Genomic DNA, 26308 nt, shown 5'->3' on the forward strand with positions numbered 1-26308 from the left:
AAGTTACTGCCCATTGTATAACATATCTTAATGCAGTGTATGACAGTCTTGGTAGAGAAACTATTCTTGCAGTTCTTTATGGATTGCCATGAAATGGGAAGTGTTATAAACATTATTTAAAGTTGTGCATTTTGACAAATCACTTGGCTCTTACAATATTACTTTTAAACTTTTTTTATATTATGGATATCATTGGAAAATGTGTATATCAACAAATTACTGTGTTCTCATAATGTTTGCTGAAGTTATTGCCCTTCATGTCTTGCAGCTGAATGAAGTACAATACATAATTTTGTAAATGCAACTTGTCTTGCAGTTTTTTATGGATCACTGAAGATTGGTACAGTAAAACCCTCTTGAGAGACCACCCCTTCTGCCAACAAAAAGTGGTCACTCAAGACAAGTAATCTGTCGTAACAAGCCTAATAGAGGAGTGCCAGTTTTTTCAAGGTCGAAATTCAACTGGGCTTAAGAAGGCAAAATACCCATAATTACTTAACATACATTTTGTCCTTTTTTCATGAATATACATCAATCATAAACATTTTAACCTTTTATTTAAAATTCATGTATTTTATTAGCATATTTATTGCAGAGTTAAGTACTGGTATAAAGTAACACTTGTCCTGTTCATATACAGTGGAACCATGCTATAACGCAATAATTGGGGTCCACAAAATTGGATCGTGTTAATATCGGGGTCGCGTTAGTACGGGGTTTTGCAGTATTTTACTTTTTTGAGAGAACAACTCATTGGAATATTTACATGTATTCATGTCTACGGTATATGATGAATAGAGTATCAACACTGTTTACTATCATACCATCACGGCATTCAGATCATCTATAATGCATGTAATTCCACTGAAAAATTGCACACAGATTTATAATATTCAATATTTTTCCCCCTAATCATTGTATCTGAATTCAACGTCTAATATATAGCATAAACAGAGTATCAACACCGTTTACTTGCCGTCTGATATCGTACAGTCGGGTCTTGAAATTATCCATAAAATATGTAATTCCATTGCAAAAATTGCATACATATTTAAACTATTCAATAATTTTGTCACACATCATTATGTGTCTGAATTCAATGGAAAAAAATTAACAGCAAAATTAGGTTAAGAAAGACTAAGCATGTGTATGGTTCATTAGGTTACGGGATATAAAAACAGTGTCTGTACAAATTTCATACTGCTAAAATTTTCTCATATGCGTTTCCGTGTACATTTATCCTTTGCAAATTTCCAATAATTAACGCTTGTACGCCTATTTGTGTGAATGACTACAACATAATAATTACAAATCAATACATGCTTTCAGTGTACATGTAACTTTTACTTCAGATTTTGTGACTAACGAAAGAAACGTGTGAAAACTTCTATACTAATAATGGCGCAAAGTGCAGAGAATGATTTGCATTTGTGAACTTGCTTTTCCCTAACAATAAAATATTTTTATAAAAAATTGGAAATTAATAACGAGTTCATAAACAAATAACATACCCATGTAAAACCCGAGAACTAAGTGCAGTAGGCCTGCATTGATCACAAGTTACTTTTTAACAAAAAATGTAAAGCTGAACGCATGTACAATTTCATACCCTTTCAATTTCCAGCTAATAAAGCGGAAATTATTTACTGGTCAACTAATTGCGTCTAATAACACAGTCAAGCCCAGCCAACATGTTGGCGGATTTCATTTTTTGGTGTTTATTAAATTGTTAGAATCTTTTATCAACCACCAGGTTGTCTGCTGATTGGTATGATGTGTATGCAGTTAAAGAAACACGTTGGCTATTGTTTGAGCAATGATGGTATACAGAATTAATTGAAGACAAAGACGACTTACTGGCTTTACTCATGGATGAGTAATAAGTAACATTTTCGATAATGTTTTTTTGGCATAACACTTCAAGAACCTGGTGAAATTGTTACATTTCAGAAGCCAAACCACAATCGTATTTATATTCGAATTCATACAAGAACTCTTCCCCAAAATGATAATAAATTGCATACGTATTTAAACTTTTCAATAATTTTGTCACAGATCATTATGTGTCTGAATTCAGTGGGAAAAATTAACAGCAAAATTAGGTTAAGAACGATGAAGCACATGTTCATTACGTTCCGGGGTCTATGAACGGTGTCTGTACAAATTTCATACTGCTAAAGTTTTCTCAAATGCGTTTCCATGTACTTTTATCAATTGTAAATACCAAATAATTAACACTTGTATGCCTATTCATTTGAACAACTACAGCAACAATAATTAACAATCAACACATGCTTTCAGTGTGCTTATAAATTTTACTTAAGATTTTGTGAATATCGAAATAAACATGTGAAAACTACTATTCTAATCATTGCACATTGTGTAAAGTCAATCTAGTTACATGACTCCATAATTTTAAATTTCGTCATTTCTTAAAAAATCTGTCTAGTGGAGTCTGCTTCTTTGCCGCTAACTATTGGCTTCTAGCAAAGTCAAGAATGCTTCTGAGTTGGAGGATTTTGACACTGTCCACATCTTGAGTTTCCAGCCACCTCAAACTGGCTTCTAGGTGCTCTACTGCCTCTGACACTTTTGGTGGGGGAGTTGGGTTGCCATCATCATTGTCGTCGTCATTAGTGTCACTGGTTTCGGGCTCTGTTTGTGCAGCTTCATTCTTCCTGCTGACATTTGCAACAATTTCGTCATCTGAGATGTGCTCATATATGGGGCAGATGTCATCTGCTGAATACCAGTTGAGGATATCATGATGACTGTGCTCATATTCTCTGAGTGTTTCTTTGGCTAAACATACATCGTCATGAATCCTGTAAATCCAGGTTCATCGTCACTATCATGTTGTATTTAAATTTTCAGGAACCACGCCAAAGACATATTATATATTGTATTGTATTCAGTTTCATATGCAATCTCTTCCCCAAAATGATAATCAATTTTTTTGCGCAAAGTGCAGAGAATGAATAGCGTTTGTGAACTTGCTTTTACATAACGGTAACATATTTTTAAAAAAAAATAGGAAATTAATAACGAGTTCATAAGCCAACCCCATGCACATGTGAAACCCGAGAACTGAGTCCAGTAGGCCTGCAAACGTCACGAGTTACTTTTATATATTTTTTTAAAAGCTGAACGCATGTATAATTTCATACCCTTTCAATTTCCAGCTAATAAAGCCTACATTATTTACTGGTCAACTAATTGCGTCTAATAACACCACCAAGCCCAGCAAACATGCTGGCATCTTTTTTTACTGGATCAGTAATAAGTAACATTTCCGATAATGTTTATTTTTGGCATAACACTTTAAGAACCTGGTGATATTGTTAAATTTCAGAAGCTACACCACGATCGTATTATATTAAAATTTATACGCAAACTCTTTCCCCCAAAATGATAAAACATTTTACACCCTATTTCAGGAACCACGCCATGATCATATTAAATTGGAATCCATATGTGATCTTCTCTCCATAATGATATTAATTTATTTATATACTATTTCATGTACTTTGGAAAAAATTTTTTTCATGTGCGAATATACAAAATTTCAGGAGCCACGCCACAACAACGCTATATCCGAATTTGCTTTAAATTGGGGCGCGTTATAGCGGGGTTCCACTGTATTGTAAACTTATCCATGGTAATGCTCAGTCAATAATTTTTTTTACAGCCAATAACCAAAACAAAATTCACACATGACATAAATAATGGATCAGCTCAGTAAGCAAAAGGATGTGATATGTGCACTGACTTCAAAGGTGGACAGATTACAAGATCTTTTGACTATGGCACCTTTGGCTTTACGTGTTGATTTTTAATTTTAAAAAAAAAATTTACTTAATCTGACCCTAAATGTAACAGGGTCCATTCATACTGGACTAACATATTTGGCTGAAATTACCTCTTTTCAGCCAGAATAGGGCAAATATGCCAAAACTTGGTCCGGGATAAAGATACTAGCCAAATGCTACTTAAACGTTATTAAAATACTAAAACTTTTGCTTCATTACAGTTATTGTATAACATAAAATGGTAACCTCAGAAATAGGTTTCAGTCAATAATTGGCAACAGATTCCTTAGGAGAAGCATGATTTTCATATGTTCGTTGGATTAAATATTAGATTAATTTTATTAGTACTCGACCTGGACACACAATAATTCACATCCTTACCAAAGATCTAAATTTTGCACTCATTTTATCAATGATTTTGAGTAATTGTTCTAGAATCTTTTGTTGGTTAATTTTTTTTTGAATTAATGGTGCAATCAATTTCAAAATGTCCCAATGTGAACCTTTTTACTTTACATACAAGTTTTTATTTTGCCCCGACCCTGTTTATAGCTCATTTTAAAACATGCTATTCATACTTGTGACAGTAACCAGCTTACTAGGGGGCACTCATTAACAATATTGTTTAAGGATTATGTGTTTGAGTTGTAAAGGGCATTGTACTGCTGTTAATGAACAAACTGTACAGTAGATATTGTAATGTCAAGCGATGATATACGTCACTGGTTCTGCATTCACACTAAGAAACAAAACCTAATTGAATGGAGAACAGAAGAATAAGAATACTTAGTTTAAAAAACAAGTACCCAATTCCAAATTAGATGATCAAAATCCTTTCAGTATGTCTGTAAATGATTATTTTTAATAATTTCTTAATCACTGGTATAATTGCATTGTAGGAGACTATAATTACTCAACAATATTGATTAAATGATGAAATACATACTACTGGACACCCAAGTATTTTAATCTTTTTGATTTTACCTGTAGTCAACATAAAGTTAAATTCATTATTGCAACTTAAACAGAGATGATGTGTCAGCATGAACCAAGTTAAAATAAAAATGTGTAGGTCTGATAACATTGATAATGACAAGGATATTAACAGCAACAATAAGCAAGAAGTATAACATTGTAATATGAAGAAGAAAAAAATCTTTTTTCCCAGTATTAGCTGCAATACAAATACATTTCTTCATTCTTCATTGACTCAATTAAGTACTTAAACCCAAAGTTATGAAATGTTGTTCATATGAGATTTCATGAAAAATATTCTTTCAGAACAATAATACATTGGTTGCTTCACATATCTATATTGTACATCAGTATTTTGTCAAAGCCATATGAAATATGAACTTCCTTTATTGAGTCAAAGATAGAAAGCATCAAAATATCAGGCTGAAAATTTTTAGATTTAAAAAAACTACAAAACGATACAATTTTAATCTCGTTACTTTTATTATTTTATGCAGCTATATATTTTTATTTTTTGGCACAGGTCAAACTTCTCATTCAAATTTTTTTTTTAAATGTTTAAAAGGTTTGATGAAAAACATGAAGTTCTGTTATGAAAAAAATGTTAAATTTAATAAACTGTGATCTGTATAGATAGATGGTGTATACACAAATTAGGTTAATTGTAGTAACAGTCAAATCAGTGAAGCAACATAGAATACAGACCATTACAATAACTACAGAATAAACAAATCAGAAAAAGGCAAAGACTTTATTCAATCTATTCTTTATGTATTGTAACTCCCCAGATGAATGATTGAAAGCAGTATCCATTGCACTAATCTGAAAGCAAGGTGAGAAAATGTCTCATTTTCCGCTATACCATAAACCAGAAGAGCTATTAGAATGGTCTGTTGTCCATGTTATGTTGGTCCATTAGCACAAGTTTCTTAAACTACTTGAAGGATTGCCTTGAAACTTTACATACAAACATTTATCTATGGCATAATCTAGTTGGCCCCAAATGAAAATGGTACTGCTTAGGCATTCAGTATGGCTGCCAACTTAAAACTCTTATTATCACTACTCCTTCTAAATGGATGGTCATATGAACATGGGATTTTCACTCAAAGATTTCTTATGATTTCTAGTTGGTCCTAAATGAAAATGGTGCCAATCAAAGGTCCATCTTAAAAATCTTGGTATCACTATTCCTTCTGGACCAATGGTCATAACAACATGGAGTTTTACTAAAAGACTTCTCATGATTTCTGGTTGATCCTAAATGAAAACAGTGCTGTTCTGACATCCAATGTGAGCACCCTGGTGGTCATCTTGAAAATGTTATCACTTTTCTTCCAGAATAAAAATTGTGCCCAGTGGCCATCTTGAAAATCTTCTTATTGCTAGCCATCCTGAATTTTAGGTCATATTAGCATCGGGCTTTCACCAGAAGACTTCTTATAATGTCTAGTTGGTCCTAAATGAGATTGATGCCAATCTGATGTTCAATATGGCCACCACTGCAACCATCTTGAAAATCTTATTATTGCTACTTCTCCTGAATTGATGGTCACATCAACATGGGATTTCACTTAAAGACTTCTTATGATGTCAAGTTGAACCTACATGAAAATGGTGTCATTCTGACATCCAGTGTGACTGCCATGGCAGTGATCTTGAAAATATTATTGCTTCTTCTCCTGAATGGATGTTCATATCAACATGAGGTTTTCACTGAAAGACTTGTGATGACATCGAATTGGTTATAAATAAAAGTGGTGCTGATCTGACATCCAGCATGGCAGTAATTTTAAAATCTTGTTGGAGGCCATCCATTTAGTATGTACACAAAAATCTCTCAAAGCTTGACCTCTCCACCCTCTCTGTACACATGCATGCTTTTGTTTACACCCCCCCCACCTGCGTACATACACTTGATGCACACACATACACACACACACACACACAAAAATTCTACAGAATGGCCTGTGTTTAATCCACACAGAAACGATCAAGGTTTAATAATATTAACATGCTTAATAAAACAGATAGTCCACCGACATTGAATGGTCTGGCTGTATCAAAGAAATTAGCTGCATAACTTTAAAAAGTTTGTCTAATATCCATTAAAATTCAAAAGCCAACTGAACCAGGTTGAACAGGTTACATATTAGACAAATTATTATCGAGGTTTCACCCCACCCCACCCTGTTTCCTAGGCAAATGTACATTATCAGTAGACCCCACCCCCATGCACAAGCGTATGCATTTGGGTTAAACCCCCTCCCCCCTCTGTGTATGTTCTAAATGGATGGCCCCTTGTCACAACGTGAACAGAAAGTCATGTCAGTGTGAGGTTTTCTCCAGAAGACTTCTTATGATATCTACTTTGTCCTTATTATGTCCAATTTGCCTAAGATGAAAATTGTGCTGATCTGATATCCAATATGGCTGCCACAGTAGCCATCTTGAAAATCATGTTATTGCTGCTCTGCCAGAATAGAAAATTATCTTAAAAGTATTGTTATCTCTGCTTCTCATTGAATGGATGGCTGTATTAGCATGATGTTTTCGCAATTAGACCTCTTATGATATCTAGTTGGTCCTAAACAAAAATGGTTCCAGTCATACCTCCAATATGGCCACCACCACAAGTGTCTTAAAATCTTGTTGTCACTGCTCCTCGTGAATGGATGATTGTTATGATGGGGCGTTCTCACCAAAACACTTCTAATGATGTCTACTTTGTCCTAGGGGAAAATGGTGCCAGGCTGACATTTAGTATGTAATGCAGCAGCTAATTTGAAAATTTTGTCATTGCCAAAGATTATCAGAGATTGTTTCAACACTTGACAGGTAAAAATAAGAAATGGCCTTATCTTGAATTCTTGGAAATTATTTTCACCCAGTAGAGTGTCTGGCCATTTGAGAGACTTTGTTAAGATGTTAAGGCCTTATCTGCATGTATGCGAGTTTTATCAAAAGGTAAACAAATATGAACCATTGAACTGACTATGTGCATCCATGATTGCTAATCCTTTAAAGATGGAATGGTTAATTGCAGTGGGGATTTTGACGACTTTAGCATAACAGTGGCAGTTTGTGACATTTCTGGTTTACATTCTATCAGCATGCAACTTTACCTTATAAATCTAATAAAACTGGCAACTAGACTCAATCCTTTCATTTTTGGTGGACTCAGCCTGCAAATTCAACACAGCAGTCATGATTACAAAGGATTCAGTAAAGGCCAGTAATATTTATATCATTCATAGCAGTTAGCCCTATTCCTCCTGAATTGAAAGTCATATCAACGTAGGCTTTTCGTAGAAAATAGTGCCAATCAGACAAACAATATGGTAACCATAATTACCATCTTGAAATTTTTGTTATCTGTGATGAATATCAGAGATGGTTTAAACACTCAACAGTGAAAAAGATGAAATAGTCTCTTCTCAGAGTTTTGGAACTTCTTTCAGACAGTAGGGAGCAAATCCCTTTGAGAGACTCTTGTTCTAATTTTTTAAGCCCACATCAGTGTGAAGCAAGACAAAGTCGCTGGCTTGTTATGGTTTTGGTTAAAGTTTTTATTTGCATTTACAGTCAAACCTGATTTGAAAAGTGAGCAACCACCAAAATCATTGTGCACTGATCATATAATATTCTAATAACCTCCATTTAGGGAGTGAGGTATGCATGCATGTATACGGTAAACACTATTCATACAAGCCGTCCAATTCGGTCTAGATTTTATTTTTAAAAATTATAAATCAGTGCATTAGCAGTGAATTGCTCAAATGAGTTGACATTACTATTTTCTAGGATTTGTTTACTTGCTGATTAATAATTAGCTGGTTTGGTCTCTATGTTTTTGTGATAGCGAAAATAGGGAGTATCATGCTGGTAGCTGGCATCCTTGATAATTCAATTAATGGCCATTTCTAGTTAACCGCTTAAGACTGTACAGTACATACTCAGTGTGTTTATAGTCCCTGATGTTTCATTTGTATACGTCATCACATTTAATTTTGGTTTTCCTCTTCTTTATTTCTTTGGTACATATAACTGTTGACTACCCTTTCATGCAGTCTACCTCGGTAATATTGTAAGAGTACATAACACGGTTTCAGAACCATTGCTATGAGCGACAGACTAACATGGTATGTGCCGTGAAATACAAAACTGATTTTTTTTCTCTTTCTTTTTTTTCTTAGAGCAATTCAATTGCAATGTAGTAATGTGTAAAATATCCAACTGGTAATTTCTATAAATAATCATTGTGAAAATTGACTAAATATACACATGCAATACTAGCACATGCTGGTTTGAATATTCCAACAAGGATTGTGGGCGTTGTGGGTATTGTGGGTTTTGTCAGGAGTATATAAGGCTTTGTGGGCTGCTTGAGAGAGTTCAGTCAGCTAGCTGCCATCAAACTAGGTACATCACAGTTATTGTGAGTTTTATTTTTATTTTGTTTTGTTTAGTTTATTAGAATTGTGTAACTTTAGGCAATATTTTGGACAGTAAATATTTTTATAAAGTTTAAATACAAATCAATTTTTATTTAAGTTATTTTTTTATTATTTTTAATTCCTTTCTCTCTTCCAAATTATACACATTCTAGTCATTTCTAATTTATTTTACAAGCAAAATAGATATTGTTTTATCATTTGTTATTTGAAATTCAGTTATATGGTCAAGTGAGTGTTGTCCTCACAGACCAATGCTTTTATTTATTTATTTATTTTCTTTAATTAGTTTTATGAAACTAAAGACATACAGAGAAGTTTCTCTACATTACAAATATATAGCTCCTTTTCTTAAATTATAAGTCCAACAAAGTTCTTAGGAAATGTCTAAGTCATTGTGAGTGTTTTCCTCACCGACTTGACATTCTAAATTCAATTCAACGACACTTGATTATTCTAGCAATCTATAAAACATAAGTTATGTGTCTATTTTATAATTTATTAGTTGTCTAAGTCATTGTGAGTGTTTTCCTCACTGACGTGACAGCCAATTTATTCCATCTATACCAATTCACTTCAAATAAGTATTACGCTATAGTTGAAGTTTAAAGTCAAGCAAGTGTTTTCCTTGCAGATTTTTACATTTCACAATTACAATCAGGTCATAGTTTCTCTTCTGTAGTAAACTTTATTGCAACTAGATCCACATGTGGCAACTCTAATATAAGTTTCACTCATCAGAAGAAATAATATAATGAACTCATAACATCATGCTAATGTGTACCCTGACCTTGTATGAAATTATCATATACCATACTGTACCTCAAAATAATGATAGTTTGTTGGCTTAGTACAAAAAAAACAAGACTGTCATGGTCATGAACTGACTTTATTCACTGTTTCTTAATAAATTAATCATCTTGTGTTATGGTTGAAAACAAATCAAGAGTATGAGTTTACTCCATTCTCCCCCTTCTTAGTCAGCTGATAAGAAGCATACTCATCCCTGGTGCGATACTCCAAGATAGTATTATCAGGACCTAGCTCGGCCGTTACACATATTTAACTTATGAACAGGACCAGCAACCACAGTTCTTATGCAAAACATGTTTCAGCACTATTATGAACGAAATCATCACAAAACTAGATATGAACACTACTTTTTTTAATACTTTGTAACCACAATCATTGAATTATGTCTGAACCCAGTTGAAAAGAAAAATATTAAATACAGCTTGAATTTTGATGCTTGTTTCTTTAAACCTACAGGTAAGCATATATTATTACTGACTGTAGACCATAGACTGTAGAGCAGACTGAGATACACAACATTACAGTAGTGACGATGTAAATCTCAAATATGGTCATGTATTGGATATACATAGTTCAGAGATCTGTATTGTTTCTTTACCAGTTATGAAAACTCAGCAGAATGCCAATAATGTCCTGAAAAAATAAGAAGTATTTCCAGTAGGCTTGTACATCAAGTACATTGTCTGTGGAGTTAATAAATAATGCCTGGGATGAATGAGGTCTTTGACTCTGAGCTAGTTAAAGTCTTAAAAAAAAAGATTCCTATTGTTTGTTGTATTTTTATGTTATAATTATTTAAAATTAAATACCAAGCTGAAAGTACCACTGTCAGGGATCTTGTATGTTATAATTGCAGCACAACAGTTATGACCTTTGTTTAATGAGTTAATTCATTGATGTCATGGGACTGAGCATTTGACCTTTGTTTCTAAAACAATTTTATTCTTTCAGTATCAGTAAAACATCACCTCAATTCATCCTTCCATAGAGTGACTTCAAGAAAGATCTAAGTCAACCTTGCAACAGTAGCCCATGCACACTAATCCTCATCTATTTTCCAGTTGTCAGTGTTAAAATTTACACTCTTCAGAAAATCACTTCCACTTGTGTCATTTTTTGTGAATTGGGCATTTATTAAATGTGTATCATGTTTATTGAGTGTTTTTACACTCGTATCTGGTGTTTTTTTTTCATTAGTAGTATTAGCTGTTTTGAGTTTTTTTACAACTATAGTTTTAAATGATCTTGCTTTTTTAGTCCACCACCCCCCTCCACTTGAGGCATTAGGGTTTTTATTCTAGCTGTAATTATTTTGGTGTGTTCCCTGACAGAGGTCTCTAATCAGCATTTATATTAAATTTCATGTTCAGTGGTAACGTATACCTTTCAGTTCTTATAGTCACTAAAGTAGCAGGGGACAGCTTTGTAAATTGGCTGCTAAAAAAAATTTCAACTTAAGGCCATGATGTGACTTTCTGTTCCGTTATTGTTTAATAATTAAAGATATGGATATATTTGTGATTTAGGTGTTTCAGGCTTGTGTTGTTCTTGAAATTCTTTTGAGGCATGTACACCTCCCATAGTCACTTCACAGTCGTAGCCAGTGAAAGACCAAATTGTTGGTTAGGAAGCAGAGCTAGTCACCCGTAGCATTAGACATTTGGGTTCAAGGCAAGTAGAATATCTAAAAAAAACTACGTGAATGACAGCTATTTTGAATTGCATCAAGCTATTAAGTACACAATGTTGTTCAAAATTATCACCCAGGGAAAGGACTTGCATTTGCATTATGGGCATTGTGTGCTGTCAAAAATGGCCTTCGGACTTGAAAAATGAAGGATAACTTTGGGGTTGGGATACATAAAGTCTTCATATTGTCAACTTTCATTGACTTTTCAGGTCAAGTGAAGGATATTCTTATGTTTTGCTATATGCTTCATCAAGACTATGGACTTTTTTGACCTAACTTTTGTATTTTATTTCCTATGAATTTATATATTAGGCCACATTTAATTCGTACATGAAAACTGTTTCTTGCACCCTAAGGTCACTTCTATTCATAGCATTAGTATTCCCATATTACTTTGCTGGTTTTTACTTTTCTTTATCTCAGAATAAGGTATTGTTGACATCATTGGGATTGAAACATAAAGTAGTATTATTTTGCTTCAGTTTAATAAGATACAACTGGGCAGTTAAAGTATTGCTGTTTTAATTTGTATTGATGCCAAGTTACATGCCAGTCCTCATATATTTATACATTTTATACAAGATTACTGTTCTTGTTTTCAGAGTTTTTCTTCACAGCAATGTCTGAGCAGAATGAGGGAGGTATATGCATAGAAAAGCCACCTGGAACACCCGCCCTACCTGCCACATGTACCAACTGTAAACAGACAAATAATTGTCCCATCTGTTGTCTCTGGTCTAACATGTCTGGGACCTTGCATAAAGTAGATGAACCTATAAGGGGAAGAGGAAATGACTTTTTCCTCATCAGAATTGTGAGGTTTCTCTATGTCCCTTGGGTCTCAGAGAATGAGTCTTTGCTCTTTGGATCAAAGGTGCACTTCTTGGACCCAGGAGAATATGGTATCATGAAACCCTGATAGACAATCCAACTCAGAGCCTGATAGCATTAGGTCCAGAGAGGGGGAGGAATGGAGGAAATAAGTTGGCAGAGAGCAAGTCGCATGCCCAATGAGGAAGGAGCAGCACCTCTCAGAATGCAAAGCCCATAATGGAAATAGGTTCAAATCACCATGTTGAGGAGAGCAACAATCAAAGTTCTAAGAGCTGAGAAAGAGTCATCCTACAGATCATAAATCACTTAACTGGTTATTGACCAGTCACTTGTCAGTGACAAGTGACTAGGCAGTGGGCATTTTCAGTTCCCTTTGTACAGGGAAGAGGATCATGGAAGCCCCGCTTGCCAGGCTACTATTGGATTGCGCTAGGGACTGTAAGTCAGCATTCAGATGCTGACTAGGGAATGAGATCTGATCAGCATCCCCTGCCCTTTTCTATATTACCACTCAGTCCCTATGGGATGTAGGGTCATCCACTGCAAGGAAATATTAGTTATTCTCCTTTATGTAGCCATGGACTTCAGGGCCTTAGCCCCACAGTAGAGAGGTTGATATTGTGATTAATGGGGAAGGAGGGAAGACGGGCCATCTTTAAAATGCCTCAGAAAGATTTGCTCTTACCCTCCTGCTAAGACTGCCACTGGGGACAATCCCTTCACTCTGCATGACTAGTTACAGGTTAAAGTTGTTTTTACCACCATTTCTCCCCTGTAACAGATGGACACTTTGTCACAGCATCCTGCCTGTCTAGAGTGAGAGCAGAATGAATACATTTTGTCAGTATTTGTGGCTTTTGCAGGTTGGAAATATAACTGGTTTTAGTGGCTCATCCTCTCTTCTGGTTCCCTGCCTCCTCCCAACAGTTGAACCAGGTGATAGAGGAAGAAATCTGGTCATTTAACAAGGTGGTCAATGAAGTTTACTGTCTTCTACCCCAATAATTCATGTCCCAAACCCTCAGGCTCATAGGACACTAAAATTCTCTCCAGTTTGGAGAGACTCTCTGCCCATCTGCACAGATCTGCTGCTCCACCACTTGGCAATGGTCAGGGAGCTTCTGAAAGATTTAATAATGGCCAGGAGTTTGCTTGGCTAGAAAGGGGGTGGTTAGGGACCACCTCTACATTGAGACCTCTGGTTTCTGCAGCTGTCTTTAGGGTTCACACTCCTGCCTGGCTCCTTAAACCTTCCATGTTGGATACTGAAGAGTCACATTAGTGGGGTTTTCTTTGATGACCTGGACCTGCCTTCCATTCAGGACACCAGAGGCCCCAGAAGCTAATGTTTGTGGGCATTTCATTAATGACCTAGACCTGACTTCCATTCAAGACACTGGTGGCCCAAGAACATAAGTCTAGGTCTCTGGTTATCATAGCCTCATATGCCAAATGCAAAGAAGGATTCTCTGTCTCCAGCTGTGCTTAAGCATTTGTGAAATCATATAGGCATTCTCCAGAAAGAGGAACTGGAAAGGGTCAGGAGAAGTTTGCAGGCCCATCCCCATTACCTAAGAAGGTGGGGGTCAGTTGTGGACTTATTCTCTCTCCTGTGGTGTGTTCATGTTCCTTCCAATCCCATTTGGTTTTACCAGTTGAATCTAGTATAATTAAAGGAAGAGGTGCACTCTCATTTGCATAAGGGTGCAGTTGAGATGATGTTCAACAACCAATCTCAGGTCTTCTACTCATGGATCTTCCTGGTACCCAAAAAGGTAGAAAGTTTTGACTAATCATAAAACTTTCTTCCGTAAACAAGTTTTTGCATTGGGAACCTTTCAAGATGGAGATAAGATCCTCAGAATTGCCATAATGCCTGGTGACAGGGGGCACCATTGACCTTCAGGAATCATACCTGCAAATCCCTATTTTTCCTCAAAGGAAGTCACTCCCATTCTGTTTGAATGGGGATGTCTTCCAGTTTCATGATCTGTCTCTTTGGCCAAGCCTCTGCACCAGAATCATGGGAGTAGCTGCCATCCACTCAGGTGTTAAAACTGTAGGTCTTGATATATGTAACAAAGAAACTGAAACCAACAATTTGCATAAAATCAAACGACAATTTATTGCCGGACAGTACAAAGTTAAAATTCATGAGACACTTAATGACTGAAATTGTTTTAAAGCTATGTTAAAAATCCAAATCACACCCAGGCCATTGAACCGTATACAGCCTTGTTTTAAAGATAGGTCATGACATTATGGGGAGCAAGAAAGGGTAAGGTTCTCAAAAGAACTTTCAAAGGTTATTTTTTTGCATGCCAAAGACCATAAGATACATAAGAGATTTCATCTTAGCATTTGATGTGAGACACTGGTCTCTGCAACATGAAATAGCTGATGTTGTTGGCAAAGTGAGAATCCAAACCATTGGTTGAGCCTTTAAAATATTTAAGCGTGTTGGGAATGGCTTTACAACTGTTTATAGTAGACACTGAAAAGAAGAAAATCAACGATTGCACTCAGTGAAGGACAGCTAGGATTAACACGTTATCAATTGTACCAAATACTAACAATTCCCTACTTGTCAACAAAGACCTTGAACATAATTTAGGTAGGCAATAGAAACAGATGACATATTACTGATATTTACATCCTTGAAACAAAGTATGAGAACTACTTCTCATGGGTCATTGGTGCAAGTTTGACTTTAGATCTTTTTGAAAGTCATCCTGTGGAAGATTAATTCTCTTCATAAAGAATTTCCATGGGTAATTTCCATCCTGGAAAGTGTAAGCTATGCAGTAGCCACAGGTAAGTATTACATCACTAATATTAGTTTTATATTTACTACCCCCAAATACTACGTTTCTGGGTGAAGTATTTCTGTCTTTTGATTTATTTGGTGTGTGTATTTTCCTCATTCACCAAAGGCCTTATCAGAACTGCTGTGGTCATTATTATAACTATCACTGCTATGTTAACAGCTTCAGAAATATAAATGAGCATGTTTTATGATTGATGTTTATCTTTATTGATAGATAAATGTTTTTGAGATTAATATATCTAATAATGAACTATGAACAAAATCTATGATTATAAAATGAAAAACATGTACAGTCATTGTGGCTATTTTTCCATTTTAAAACCCATTTGAATTTTGACCTTGCAACTGGCCTTGCCCTCCTGCTTAAACCTGTTGTGAGTGACCACCCATCTGAGAGACTGTTTTTTTTTTTTTTTGTGGAGACAGAAGGAGTGATCTCTTATAATAGGTTTTACTTTATTTCTTAAACTCCTTGCTAAATTCTTATCATAACTGGCATGAATGATTATGCAGCTAAGACAATTATTTTGTGACACATTAACTTGCCCCATGAACTTGGTGTCATAATCTAAGGAAATTTACCTTTACAGTTATTGGAAAAAATTTCATTTGCTCATAAAGTATATACTAAATCCATTCATGGATTTGTTCTTATTTAGAGTGATTTATCATAAAGCTAAGACAGTTTATTCTGTGACATACATTTTAATGCTTTGACTTTTGGTCAAGGTCACAGTCATGGAAAATATGCATTTTGGTTGTGTTTCAAGTTTATGTATTTGCATATATTTCCTAAACATTGGGCGGATTTTGTTCATACTTTGGTTGAATCATTATGAATCTAAGACAAATTTATTCTGTTGCATTTTTGCTCAACATTTTGACCTTGGAAGCAAAGTGATGTATTTTACAGAAATACTTAAGTAGTGGGCTTAACATGTAGGACCTGGTAATCACTTTTTTTTTCTTCTCCTTTTAATGAGGATCTTTTAATCAACTTTAAGGGTTGAAATCAGACTGTAGATAATTTGGTTTTAATATTCAAAAACAACTTTGCAATAGGAAAGGAATGCCTTTTTATGTATTCTAACTTGGCTTTGTTTTGCTTCAGTTATCTCCATGTTAATAAAGCAATAGGAAAAGAATACCTTTTTATATATTCTAATTTGGCTTTGTTTTGCTTCAGTTATCTCCATGTTAATAAAGCAATAGGAAAAGAATACCTTTTTTATATTCTAACTTGGCTTTGTTTTGCCTCAGTTATCTCCATGTTATTATATTGGTTACAGTGACATTTAATCGTATCGTAAGTTGGATAACATCGTAATGAATAGCATGATGTCATCATAACCTTGTTCTCCAAGGTTGCCAATAAATTTCAAGTAAGTAAATGATTATTTTAATTATAATTATAAGTTTAATTATAATCAGTTATTACTGATACTAATACTTGAGATGTGAATGTCTTTTTGGTCAATCCATTGAAATTGTAAAGCAATATGAAAAAGCAGGCCATAGAAACAAAATTGAAAATTTCTGGGTTATCTTATTTTCATGGTCAGTCCCTGTGTTCTTGAAACTTTTGGAACACAAAGCTCAAGTTCAGGCTACAAGTTAGAAAATGTTGAACTTTTCATCAATCATCAGATAACTTTAGGGATATTTTTTTAAAAACTTTGGTTACTTTATCAGCATGATAAATTTCAAGCATGTAGAGCACTCCAAGATTTGGGATTTCGAGTTTTGTGCTCAAAAAAGTTTCAAAAATATGGAATCTTTTCAGAAACCAGGAAAAGTTCTATACCTTTCAAAATTTAATATGCAAAAATAAAATAATGTTCAGGTGCAGTATTGTGAAAATTTAACTCAGTTTTCAGTGTCAGAAATACTCATCAGATGAAACAAAGGTTTCCACACACTTTAATGCAGAAATCTTTTGTTTTCCAGGATGGGAATGAAAATGAAACACTCAGCTGTGCATTGTCTTTATATGCTGCATATGTAAAGGAAGAGCTACTGAACCTTTCAATATGGTGGATGATGTTGGAGGTTACATTATTCAAGAATGCTGACAGATATTTAAAACACTTTTGTTAAACACATTTTTGGTCCTGTACATTCCTCTGACCTGTAGATATGTTTAGAAGTTTTGCATGGATTGGAGTATATCGTGGTTGTGTTCAGATTGCAAGAAGTACCATGGAGACAGTATTCATTCTGTTTTGATTTGTGCAGTAAGATTATCTACTTCATTGAAGCACAAAGAATTGAAACTGCTGAAAACATGCTATATAAAAACTGCTATGTAAAACACAAGTTAATTTTTATGCTTCACTACAATGGGAGGCATATCCTGTTTGTTTCTAGATCAGTATCTTGGGTTAAAATCAATTTGGGACAAACAAACTGTTTAAATATTGATGTAGCGGTATATGCATTGTGCAGCCATATTTCTATTAATATGTTAATGAAATGCAAGGATTCTCAGTCCATTGAAAGATTTATAGATTTTAGCTTTTTTGTAGGGTTTTATGGTAGGAAAGGGTTATTTCACAGACTGACACCTCTTTTTTGCCATAAAACTTGCCAGCACAAAAAAAAAATATTTTACATAGTTAATGAAAATTTACTGTTTGTGTGTGTGTGTTTCGTTGCATATGTAGATGACTTGATTAGATTTCTGTGCCATATAAGAAAGTTTTGCATTTTAAAAAGATTTTTTGTCTTGTCAGTCCTTGAATGTTGGTCGGTCATCTACAACACTGATAGTTTTAGAAACTTGTATCAAAATGTAAGTTTGGTTTTTGAAGAAGTAGATAGTAGTGATACTGAGTTGTGAAGAAAAGTTGCTTTCATTTAGGTGCCTTTATAGCTGAAATTTGGTACAGTAACTTTTTATATGCTGTTCAGAAACTTGTATCTATAGCAGCATGGTGTTTTATTTTTATAGGCAATTTAACTGTTAATGTGAGACGACATTTAGAATCTTGTATCAAAGTATTGTTTTGGTTTTATAAAGAATAGCAAAGAAAAAGAAAGGAGAGAATAATTATCCAGTGTGGTTTTGATTTCTTCTAAATTTGCATATATGTATTACTGTCCTGTCTTATGAAGGACTTGTTTCAATATTCTACTTGCATTGGTGGATAGCATTCCATTGGTAGCAGCATGCTGCCAGAACTTGTATCAAAGTCTTGCAGTTGTCTTTAGAGAATCCAGAAGAAGAAAAAGATGGTTGTACAGGATATTCGGTTTGTATTGGTTTAAGCGGAAGATTTGCCTAGTTACTTATATTCTCTGCTGTATATATGCTGTTTAGCAACTAAACTTTAAAACCATTATTTCACTTGTAAAGGATTTTCAATGCTTTAGAATTTAGATTGAACTGATATTTAAAAATACCATATTTGTAGTGACTTGTACATACAAAAACAGTCATGTATCTCATTAATTCTGGAATTTGTCTCCACTTTATTTAGTTGTGATTTTAAAAATGTCATATTATATCTATCCTGTTTAGAGCCTTGCATGAAAACCAACATTGTGGTTTTGTTTTATTTGTACTGGATCTTTCCTACAACTTTGTTGAATGATAATTTAAATTCCATATTGTAAAAATGCTGTTTAGAAACTTGTACATAAAATGCCATCATATTTGTTATATTTTACAACAATTTTTAACACCATTTTGTTGAAATAATATTGACATTATATATTTAGATATGCATTTTCATACCATGTACTTCAGAAAATTAGAATGTTTTTCATTTGGACCAGATTATGTCTCCATTTTTTTCTTCTCATTGATTTTGAAATTCCATTTTTTTTCATTATTCATATGCTCTTTCAAAACTTGAATAGAAAACATAAATGTAATTATCTTGTTTCATTTTTATTGGACATTTTTCTCCATTTTGTTGAATTGGGTATTTATCTCCATTTTGTTGAATTGAAAAAATATCAATATTTTTAACATGGAGTTAAATTAGTGTATATTGAAGACATTTGTATGTTAAACATTTAGGATTTATGTTCCCATTTTGTTAAATAGGATTTTGGAATTCCATATTGTAGATACGGTGTTTTTATCCTGGTTTTTTTGTCTCATTTTGTTCAGTTATGCTCTTGGCAATGACAAAGATCATAAGTCGTATCCGAAAGTCTTGTACATAAAACAAATGTGTGTGCAACTACTCTTGCATCTTTTCATAGACATTAATGTAGGTATCACAAGACGAAGCCGGGTTGGGACTGGATTAGTGAAGACACCCAAAGCAACTGCGTTAATAAGATGTTTGTTTATAAACGCAAATTAAATATTAACAAATCTGACACCATTATAAACAAAAAAGGTAAGGAAAATTATAAAGTTCGTAACATGAAACTATCAACAACAAGTAACTCAACGAGAAAACCCAAACATGAATTTAACGAATGGAATTTCAAACAAACGTGAATTAAGTCCTATCACCGATCAACAAAATAAAAGTATATGATCTACACCCCAATATAAACAAGGTCTTATTAAAAACCAAGGGATATAGGGATATGTATAAATTTATGAATCTATCGTTCATATAATGATATTGAAATGGGAATGCATGTAATTATGAATTTATCGTTCATACAATGACATTGAAATGAGAATGCATGAAATTATTTATCTATCGTTCATATAACGATATTGAAATGGGAATGCATGTAATTTTGCTCAGATAGCAATAGTGAAATAACGACAACATGGAACATGTAATATATATATATAACTATTGTGGTGCCCATTGACGTCGAAGATGTCTCTCCGGTTCCACTCGCTGTAGTCAATGGTCAGAGAAGCGCCCACGCATGGTCCGCCCCTCTCAGTCTGTTGAAGGATCCCTCGAGAGCCCTCACATTTAACACAAACCCGATGGTCACAAAGCCTTGGTCCCTCACATCGAGAACACCAGTGCGCTCTTCCAAACCAATGTCACCAGACATAGCGTACACGTCACAAGAACCCACACAGGGTTCTGTGACTCCACATCAAACCATGTATAAGGCAGCTAAAATTATAACAACTAAACCGTGTAGTACATATGACACGGTTAAGTACTAACGCATCAATATATGTTGTGCATGCACATGAATTCGTTACCCATTATATTAATCGATCAATGCATGCAGCGTATAATTAAATTTCAATTTGCCTGTTCAGTTACAACAAATAGCTAACTCAAACCAGACTATAGAATTTCTAATATGGCATTGTATAACCTAGGTATTGACTCTCTGTAGAATTTAGAAAAAATTCTAAAACATCTAAAGTATCAAACAATTCTGTCATATAAAACGAACAGTAATAAAGAATACTTAAATTTCAGTACCTCAACAGCTGGAGATTTGCTCCCGTAAAGAGGTAAGCTTCCTGACAAGACTTGTCGTAATGTAATTTGTTTATAGAGAATTTGCTCTATATGTATACTAACCATGACAGATATGCGCAGCTAGGTACTTAGGTTTTCCGCTGTAGGCAATTTGCACATGCAGAATGGGTTGAGTTTCGCTCAATATTTCGAAATAACCAGAGCTGAAAAAAAATATACACCCCTCGGGTGACGTTGTACACGGCAACGAAATCCGAGTACATTTTTGATCACATATACATATTGATATAACTCCTACACAATTCCGTGACAGTAGGTATGTGAGAAAGCTTGCCAGTAGCTTCTTGTGGGTCGGTGGTTCTTTCCGGGGTTTTCCCGGGATCTTCCTCCACCATTTTTACTGGCCGCCATGTATAACATATCGTGTGCTGAAAAATGGCATTAAACCCTACAACAACAACAACTAATGGATCATTATAAGAAGTGAAATGAAATTAATAAAATGATGGCACACTTTTTATATAAATTAAGTTGCCCTGCAGTATTCACAGTATGTTTGAGTTGCCTCTCTTTAAACCCTAAACCCTGTGTATCCGTCACCATACACTTCTTCACTGATAGCACAAGGCAGTGATTGCATACAACTCCGTGTCATTTGTATTTATGAACATAGCATATTGCAATTGCAATCCTAGATTAGGATTATGGAAGAAAAGAAACTTGGCAGTAAGAAAGAAAAAAATATGGGCATTTTTTTTATAGAACTTGTTATTTATTTCCAAATATATAATTGCAGAGTTAGAAGCACAATTTAAAAATAAGCCAAAGGCCAAAAAGTTTGTTTATGATTTTAACAAGATATAAGGTTGTCATATTCCCTGGTGCTACTGTGTGGTCACCACCTTTCATGTATTGTAATTGGCTGGAGACAATCTCTTGATTACCTTGTGTCTTTGTATCAAAGGACCATGAAGTTTTCAACATGTGTCAAAGGGAAATCAGCTTAGCCACTGAGTAAACACTAATTTAGGTCCTCACAGACAATTTACTCTTTTTATGTTTGAGTTTATGAGGGCATTTATGATGATTACATAAAAACCCAATTAAAAGAAAACAATATGAATTTTAACAAAAGTTCTTTAATTGGTATTTCTTTTCTACATTTACCAACATTTTCATTGATATTTCATCATAAACAGTGTGTTAATTATTGAAAAAATATTTTTATTAAAGAAAATTTTAACAAAATATAATTCCTTATTAAAATGTGACAGTTTCATGATTATTGACAATTTTTGTTTGTGATAACTGAATGATATATCAGGCTTGAATTTTTGCATCTTTCCTTTTGTGATTTATAGATGCTAAGTAAACAGAAGGCTATATTTTTGTTTTCTATTTTAAAACAATTCTTTTAATAAACTCAATCCACACTTGTATCTGCATTATAAAAAGGTTCACACTTTATCTGAGCACACTAAAGGGAATGATTTATTTTACCGTTTCAGCTAGTTTTCCATATTTAATCCAGACTGTTCCGTTGGCCTAGGGGTTAGAGCATCCTCCTCAGATGTGGGAGGTCACGGGTTCAAATCCTGGCCAAGTCATACCAAAGACTTGTAAAAATGGTACTAACAGCTGCCTTGCTAGGTACTCAGCATTAAAAGGTTAGTGTTTGGACTGTCAGCCTGTTGTCAGGATAATGTGACTTGGTGTGACATTATGCTACATGTCAGCGGCATGATGCCCCAGTGCTAGACATCACTATAAACTGCCACACTGCAGACATCGTAACAATATGACTGAAAATTTTTTAAAGTTACATAAAAAAATCCAAATCACACACACAATATTTAATCCAACTTATGTGTCCATTAGTGTATATTCTTTTGCAAGCTTGTGTGCATACATACATGATGCCCGAGTTGAAATAATTGCTATTTCTACTGTGCTACTCATTCAGAGATTGGGTCAGGATATGATTGTCCTTTTAACAAATTTTTATAGTTAATATTGACAATTCCAAATTGTAGAGCTTATTATAAACCTGTATAAATGTCAATGCATTTTTAGCTCTACTGGTCTTAGACCAAAACAGTTTATGGGATGGCCTCTTGTCTGTTGTCCATCCATCTACTGGCACAAGTTTGTTATCACTACTCCTAAATTATTTAGATGACTGGCATGAAACTTTATATAAACATTAATCCCATAATCTAGTTTAAAGAAAATAGTGCTGTTTGGACCTCCAGTATTGCCACCACATTGCAGTGATCTTGAAACTCTTATCTCTCAAGAATATTGGAATGGTTTCAGCAAGCAGCCATTAATAACATTTCTTAGGCCTTGGATTTCTGGAAAATATTTTGTTCACCCAGTAGAGTGTCAGTCCCCTCTTTTTTTTTTTTTTTTTTTTTTTTTTTTTTGTCTGTAAAAGTTTCTTTTCTTAATTTCTCTGAATTGATAATTGAAATTTAAAGTTATAGATTAATTTACCTAGCAACTTGTATTGAGTGTTTTCATTATAAATTGCAAAGGATAGCATTAAGGAGAAGAAAGTCAGAATTTTTTATTTATTTTTTTCAATATTAGATGATGCAGCATACATGAATGAACCATCTGTTTTAGATATGCCATTTAGAAACTAGTTTTTAAAATGTGAATACTTTGTTTTTGTCTTTTAAGAATTTTGCTTTATGTCTTGTAGTACAACTGGATAGCTTTAAATATAAAGATAATTTTCTGGTTAATCATTTTGTATCAAAGTCTTTAAGTATTCTTTTAGAGAAGTGAAAAGAGGCATGTTGGAGAGGATGTTAAACCAGTGCTATACAGATTTGTTGAGAAAGTTCTATATGTATTAAAATTTTACACTGTAGAATGTTTTTCATTTGTACTGGATTTTTATCTGTTTTATTGAATTTATATCAAAATCAATATTGTAAATACCTGTTGGAAACATGTATACAAAGGACAATGGTATTTTTAGCTCACTTGACCATAAGGCCAATGGAGCATATAATTTGGAAAAGCCTCTCTCTGTCAACAATTGCATGTTACCATGCTGATTAGCTGCAAGCTGTATTTTTGATCAGATCAGACGTTGAATACAGGCTTATATCATCAAGATCTTTGATATATATATATATATATATATATATATATATATAATCAGAGTTGTCATGCTGTCAAAAAAACAGGAAAAAGTCTTGGTTTGTTTTTGACCAGGAAATGTTCAGTAAACCATTTGCAGGGTACTTGAAATGTACTATTGGCATTGGGGTTTCAACTTGCAACCCAACACGGAACCATTTGAGCTATCCCATTCCTTCGATAGTTTGATAGGTGCTTTGAGTACTACTTGATCAGACTTTCTACTCCACCTGAGCAGATGGTCTAATCAACATGGGGTTTCAATGTAAGACTTCTATTCATATCTACTTGGTCAAAATAAAAATGACATTCAAATTTGCCCCTATGACGGCCATCCAGAAGTCTTGTTACTGCTATTTGTCCTTAATGGAAGGTCATACTGACATGGGGTCTTCGCCTAAAAATGTTTTACAGTATCTAGTTGGTTCAGAATGAAAATGCTGTTGCTCTTACATTCAGTGGCCATCATGAAAATCTTGTTATAATTAAAAAATATCAGGTATGTTTTCTAAACTGAGGAAATGATCTTATCTTGGATTCCTGGAAATTCATTTCAGGCAGTAGAGTACGAGTCCCTGGACTTGTGTTGGTAAACCTGACAGATTTTTTCCTTGATTTATGACTAATCATTCTAATATCTTAGGAATTAAAAAGGTTAGAAGAAAATAAAGCTCTTTCTTCTGTCTGTTCCTTATTATTTCTTCATCCCAGGCTGATTGCAGTTAAGAAATTTAGTATACGGTAACATATGAACACTTCAAATGATTTATATACCAGCACACTTCCTTGAATACATCTATATTTTTTCTAATAATGCATCTTGTGTTTTAGTGCATGATCAGATCAAATACAGATGGATATTGTAAGAGTATGTCAGAATGGAAGCAAACTAATGTTGAAAATGCATTCTTGCCATGCTAACATTTAGTTGATTCCATTCAGTTAGTGCCCTTGACTACATGATCCTTGAAATTTCATGTCAGTCACACTTCCCTTCTGCTCCATAACATTAAACCCATTTGAAATTAAGTAAGGATTCTTGTATATCATCCTTGCAAGGCATTTCACACGGCAGATTGGAGTTGCTATTTTCAATGTCAAGGTTGAGTTTTAAAATATTTGTTTCATCACACTTCACGTTTTGCTTTACAACTTTGAGGTCATTTGAGATAAAAGAATAAAACATGGTATAGGTCTTTTTGGAAACTGATTTATCACACTCAGGTGGGAAACCCTTCAGTGTGCTATCACTTCCAGTGACTATGCAATCAACATAACAGTCATGGCTAAAGGAATTTTTTAAGCGTGTGACTTTTGGAGCATAAATTGACACTGCATATCAAGACAATTCTTCAAAATGTAGGATGATATGATGTATTGATGAATTGATAAGGAATTATATTAAAACTGTGATTAACACAAATAACATTTGTTATCAGTTTCTAGAACAGTCATCCACATACAAAATGTTATTATTTATGAAACGGGTACCTAAATGGAAGAATATTTAGTCAGATTCCCTAAGAAAGTTGTAGTTGCCCATTTTAGGATATCAGATTACCTACTACTAACATTCTTTATGATGAAAGAAAATGCATAAAATGTCAAAATAATGTTTTGGGTGATTCATTCTGCTGCCTCTTTGATGTGCATTTTTCAGGGAGACTATACTGAATTTGATTAAGAAATATTATTACATACGAATAAATACTTTAAGATATCAACTTTAATGACGAATATGAACAAATTACTAGTGAAAAGTTCAAGCAAATGTGTGAACAAATTAGAAACTGGATAGGCTACCTATGCTGATTTCCATTTGTTGCTCTTAAATGTTATTCTAAATGTATCAAACGTTAAAGTTTATGGGCTGGTGGAGGAGGAAAATTAAAGTCCGAGAGAGAATTCAGAAATTGGTGAAGGCAGTCACAAAGATTAATTTGGATAACAGGAACATAGTGGCTGTGCATAGGATCTCAGGTCGACAGGGACAACCAAGGACAGTGATTGTCAAATTCTGGAGTCTGGATTGTAAACTTCCAATTATCAAGAAGCGGAAGGATTTTAAACAGAACAAAGGAATTAGACTGGTAGAAGATGTGACCAGGATGAATACTGAACTTATCAATAAATTATCCAGGCATCAGGAAATTGACAGTGCATGGTACTTTAATGGATATATGTATGGTAAAACCAAATCAGGAAAAAGGATAAAATTTGACATATATGAAGAACTTGATGAGAAAATCAAAATATAAGTGTAATATGCAACTCTATGAACTTACGAAATTGGCCAAATAGGTATGTGAACTTTCGTTTTGATACTTTTTCTACTCTAATTTGTTTAAATATTTTTCTATAAGTTAACTTCTTTCTCTCACCAGTTT

General features: G+C 34.1%; 1 protein-coding gene across 2 annotated transcripts in view; it reads left to right on the top strand.

The window, feature by feature from the left end:
* Positions 1-24604, top strand: part of LOC149781830 (uncharacterized) — a 38738-nt gene extending 14134 nt beyond the window's left edge. Inside the window, exon 3 of one of the 2 annotated variants that reach the window (XM_089936010.1) lies at positions 17350-24604. The gene's annotated coding sequence lies outside the window, so the exon portion shown is untranslated. Of the gene's footprint in view, positions 1-12343; positions 12532-17349 lie in introns of those variants that run through there. The other variant, XM_089936011.1, reaches the window with a different exon arrangement.
* Positions 24605-26308: the final 1704 nt, after the last annotated feature.

The sequence above is a fragment of the Sinohyriopsis cumingii genome, chromosome 15 (genome assembly GCF_028554795.1).
Source record: "Sinohyriopsis cumingii isolate HCF-2022 chromosome 15, ASM2855479v2, whole genome shotgun sequence".
NCBI lineage: Eukaryota > Metazoa > Mollusca > Bivalvia > Unionida > Unionidae > Sinohyriopsis > Sinohyriopsis cumingii.